Genomic DNA, 5,458 nt, shown 5'->3' on the forward strand with positions numbered 1-5,458 from the left:
CCATTCACTCTGTTCCCAGGGCTTGGGCCTCTGCCCACGAAGGGTGTGTGCAGCTGGGTGACCAGGGAGCTGCTGGCTGGGGGGGCTGCTGGTGTCCCTCTGCTCAGGGTGAAGCCTCACCTAGCATCACACAAACGGGTCCTTGCACGACTCTATCCCACTGGAATCCAGCAGAGAAAGACCCTGCAGGGGCAGCCCTGGCCCAGGCACCCCTCGCAGCTGGGAACTGTCTTCCAGGCCCCACAGACACAGCAGAGCCCCGCCCGCCCCCGGAGGCCCCCCGAGCCTGCTTCCCGGAAGGGCTCCTGGGGAATCTCCCTGGCTCCGGAATGCCTTCAGAATCTCTCTTCCCTCTGGGGTCAGATGACACATTTCAAAATAATTCAGAGCCCATTCTCCCACCCTCCCCACGATTCCTGGATCCCTGGTGATTTGTGCCCAGATGGATTTCTCTCTAGGAATGCAGGACACAGGAAATGGTCCACAGAGAGGTCACTGTGCCTATGCCCCAGGGACCCTGCATCCCAGGCAGGGGCTGGACAGATGTGGAATCTTGGAAGCTGCTGTGTTGGCAAAATAAACCCTGAATCGAAATAACCGGGGGCGTGGCCTCCAAAATGGAAAATAAAAATGACCAGAAAATGCAGCACCTGGAAAATGGCTTTAGGAGGAAGAGAAGAGAATCCGCACCTGGCTTCCCAGCTGCTCTCCTCCACTGGCCTGCTCCTCCAGACCCGCAGCCACTCCTGGTGGAAGGACAGCAGGACAGTGGTCCTGGCAGCAGCACACGGATCCCTGGGCTTGTGACAGGAGAGCTGAGGTGGGGCACCAACAATGCCAGGCAGAGAGGACCTCGGGTGATTCTGGATTGTTCAGTGGGTGGAGGTGCTCACTGCGTCATGAGAGTGAGAGAGGGAGTAAAGGACAGCCAGAGGACCACAGGTCAGAGGAGATGGACACTGCCAGCTCAGAACAGGGAGAGGGGCCACAGGCAGGAGGTGCACGGCCCACAGAAGATGGAGATGAGCTCCCCTGGATCCTAGAACAAGAAGAGGTGGCCACAGAGGAGGATGCTCCCCGGGATTCCAGATGATGAAAGAGGAGGAAACAGAAGAAGATGCTCCCTAGGATTCCAGATGATGGAAGAGGAGGACACAGAGGAGGAAGTACCCCGGGATTTCAGAACAGAGACAAAGTGAGCACAGGAGACAATGCTCCCCTGGACTCCAGAACAGACGTTCCCCTGGAATCCAGAACACGGAAGAGGTGGACAGAGGAGGAGGATGCTCCCCTGGAATCCAGAACATGGAAGAGGCGGACAGAGGAGGAGGATGCTCCCCTGGAATCCAGAACACGGAAGAGGTGGACAGAGGAGGAGGATGCTCCCCTGGAATCCAGAACATGGAAGAGGCGGACAGAGGAGGAGGATGCTCCCCTGGAATCCAGAACATGGAAGAGGTGGACAGAGGAGGAGGATGCTCCCCTGGAATCCAGAACACGGAAGAGGTGGACAGAGGAGGAGGATGCTCCCCTGGAATCCAGAACATGGAAGAGGCGGACAGAGGAGGAGGATGCTCCCCTGGAATCCAGAACATGGAAGAGGCGGACAGAGGAGGAGGATGCTCCCCTGGAATCCAGAACATGGAAGAGGTGGACAGAGGAGGAGGATGCTCCCCTGGAATCCAGAACATGGAAGAGGCGGACAGAGGAGGAGGATGCTCCCCTGGAATCCAGAACATGGAAGAGGCGGACAGAGGAGGAGGATGCTCCCCTGGAATCCAGAACATGGAAGAGGTGGACAGAGGAGGAGGATGCTCCCCTGGAATCCAGAACATGGAAGAGGCGGACAGAGGAGGAGGATGCTCCCCTGGAATCCAGAACATGGAAGAGGCGGACAGAGGAGGAGGATGTTCCCCTGGAATCCAGAACACGGAAGAGGTGGACAGAGGAGGAGGATGCTCCCCTGGAATCCAGAACATGGAAGAGGTGGACAGAGGAGGAGGATGCTCCCTGGAATCCAGAACATGGAAGAGGCGGACAGAGGAGGAGGATGCTCCCCTGGATTCCAGAACATGGAAGAGGCGGACAGAGGAGGAGGATGCTCCCCTGGAATCCAGAACATGGAAGAGGTGGACAGAGGAGGAGGATGTTCCCCTGGAATCCAGAACATGGAAGAGGCGGACAGAGGAGGAGGATGCTCCCCTGGAATCCAGAACATGGAAGAGGCGGACAGAGGAGGAGGATGCTCCCCTGGAATCCAGAACATGGAAGAGGTGGACAGAGGAGGAGGATGCTCCCCTGGAATCCAGAACATGGAAGAGGCGGACAGAGGAGGAGGATGCTCCCCTGGATTCCAGAACATGGAAGAGGCGGACAGAGGAGGAGGATGCTCCCCTGGAATCCAGAACATGGAAGAGGTGGACAGAGGAGGAGGATGTTCCCCTGGAATCCAGAACATGGAAGAGGCGGACAGAGGAGGAGGATGCTCCCCTGGAATCCAGAACATGGAAGAGGCGGACAGAGGAGGAGGATGCTCCCCTGGAATCCAGAACATGGAAGAGGTGGACAGAGGAGGAGGATGCTCCCCTCGAATCCAGAACATGGAAGAGGTGGACAGAGGAGGAGGATGCTCCCCTCGAATCCAGAACATGGAAGAGGCGGACAGAGGAGGAGGATGCTCCCCTGGAATCCAGAACATGGAAGAGGTGGACAGAGGAGGAGGATGCTCCCCTGGAATCCAGAACATGGAAGAGGTGGACAGAGGAGGAGGATGCTCCCCTGGAATCCAGAACATGGAAGAGGTGGACAGAGGAGGAGGATGCTCCCCTCGAATCCAGAACATGGAAGAGGCGGACAGAGGAGGAGGATGCTCCCCTGGAATCCAGAACATGGAAGAGGTGGACAGAGGAGGAGGATGCTCCCCTGGAATCCAGAACATGGAAGAGGCGGACAGAGGAGGAGGATGCTCCCCTGGATTCCAGAACATGGAAGAGGTGGACAGAGGAGGAGGATGCTCCCCTGGAATCCAGAACATGGAAGAGGTGGACAGAGGAGGAGGATGTTCCCCTGGAATCCAGAACATGGAAGAGGCGGACAGAGGAGGAGGATGCTCCCCTGGAATCCAGAACATGGAAGAGGCGGACAGAGGAGGAGGATGCTCCCCTGGAATCCAGAACATGGAAGAGGTGGACAGAGGAGGAGGATGCTCCCCTGGAATCCAGAACATGGAAGAGGCGGACAGAGGAGGAGGATGCTCCCCTGGATTCCAGAACATGGAAGAGGCGGACAGAGGAGGAGGATGCTCCCCTGGAATCCAGAACATGGAAGAGGTGGACAGAGGAGGAGGATGTTCCCCTGGAATCCAGAACATGGAAGAGGCGGACAGAGGAGGAGGATGCTCCCCTGGAATCCAGAACATGGAAGAGGCGGACAGAGGAGGAGGATGCTCCCCTGGAATCCAGAACATGGAAGAGGTGGACAGAGGAGGAGGATGCTCCCCTCGAATCCAGAACATGGAAGAGGTGGACAGAGGAGGAGGATGCTCCCCTCGAATCCAGAACATGGAAGAGGCGGACAGAGGAGGAGGATGCTCCCCTGGAATCCAGAACATGGAAGAGGTGGACAGAGGAGGAGGATGCTCCCCTGGAATCCAGAACATGGAAGAGGTGGACAGAGGAGGAGGATGCTCCCCTGGAATCCAGAACATGGAAGAGGTGGACAGAGGAGGAGGATGTTCCCCTGGAATCCAGAACATGGAAGAGGTGGACAGAGGAGGAGGATGTTCCCCTCGAATCCAGAACATGGAAGAGGCGGACAGAGGAGGAGGATGCTCCCCTGGAATCCAGAACATGGAAGAGGCGGACAGAGGAGGAGGATGCTCCCCTGGAATCCAGAACATGGAAGAGGTGGACAGAGGAGGAGGATGCTCCCCTGGAATCCAGAACATGGAAGAGGCGGACAGAGGAGGAGGATGCTCCCCTGGAATCCAGAACATGGAAGAGGCGGACAGAGGAGGAGGATGTTCCCCTGGAATCCAGAACATGGAAGAGGTGGACAGAGGAGGAGGATGCTCCCCTGGAATCCAGAACATGGAAGAGGTGGACAGAGGAGGAGGATGCTCCCCTGGAATCCAGAACATGGAAGAGGTGGACAGAGGAGGAGGATGCTCCCCTCGAATCCAGAACATGGAAGAGGCGGACAGAGGAGGAGGATGCTCCCCTGGAATCCAGAACATGGAAGAGGTGGACAGAGGAGGAGGATGCTCCCCTGGAATCCAGAACATGGAAGAGGTGGACAGAGGAGGAGGATGCTCCCCTGGAATCCAGAACATGGAAGAGGCGGACAGAGGAGGAGGATGCTCCCCTGGAATCCAGAACATGGAAGAGGTGGACAGAGGAGGAGGATGCTCCCCTGGAATCCAGAACATGGAAGAGGTGGACAGAGGAGGAGGATGCTCCCCTCGAATCCAGAACATGGAAGAGGCGGACAGAGGAGGAGGATGCTCCCCTGGAATCCAGAACATGGAAGAGGTGGACAGAGGAGGAGGATGCTCCCCTGGAATCCAGAACATGGAAGAGGTGGACAGAGGAGGAGGATGCTCCCCTGGAATCCAGAACATGGAAGAGGCGGACAGAGGAGGAGGATGCTCCCCTGGATTCCAGAACATGGAAGAGGCGGACAGAGGAGGAGGATGCTCCCCTGGAATCCAGAACATGGAAGAGGTGGACAGAGGAGGAGGATGCTCCCCTGGAATCCAGAACATGGAAGAGGTGGACAGAGGAGGAGGATGCTCCCCTGGAATCCAGAACATGGAAGAGGCGGACAGAGGAGGAGGATGCTCCCCTGGAATCCAGAACATGGAAGAGGTGGACAGAGGAGGAGGATGCTCCCCTGGAATCCAGAACATGGAAGAGGCGGACAGAGGAGGAGGATGCTCCCCTGGAATCCAGAACATGGAAGAGGCGGACAGAGGAGGAGGATGCTCCCCTGGAATCCAGAACATGGAAGAGGCGGACAGAGGAGGAGGATGCTCCCCTGGAATCCAGAACATGGAAGAGGTGGACAGAGGAGGAGGATGCTCCCCTGGAATCCAGAACATGGAAGAGGCGGACAGAGGAGGAGGATGCTCCCCTGGAATCCAGAACATGGAAGAGGTGGACAGAGGAGGAGGATGCTCCCCTGGAATCCAGAACATGGAAGAGGCGGACAGAGGAGGAGGATGCTCCCCTGGAATCCAGAACATGGAAGAGGCGGACAGAGGAGGAGGATGCTCCCCTGGAATCCAGAACATGGAAGAGGCGGACAGAGGAGGAGGATGCTCCCCTGGAATCCAGAACATGGAAGAGGTGGACAGAGGAGGAGGATGCTCCCCTGGAATCCAGAACATGGAAGAGGTGGACAGAGGAGGAGGATGCTCCCCTGGAATCCAGAACATGGAAGAGGTGGACAGAGGAGGAGG

The sequence above is a fragment of the Callospermophilus lateralis genome, chromosome 6 (genome assembly GCF_048772815.1).
Source record: "Callospermophilus lateralis isolate mCalLat2 chromosome 6, mCalLat2.hap1, whole genome shotgun sequence".
Classification (NCBI taxonomy): domain Eukaryota; kingdom Metazoa; phylum Chordata; class Mammalia; order Rodentia; family Sciuridae; genus Callospermophilus; species Callospermophilus lateralis.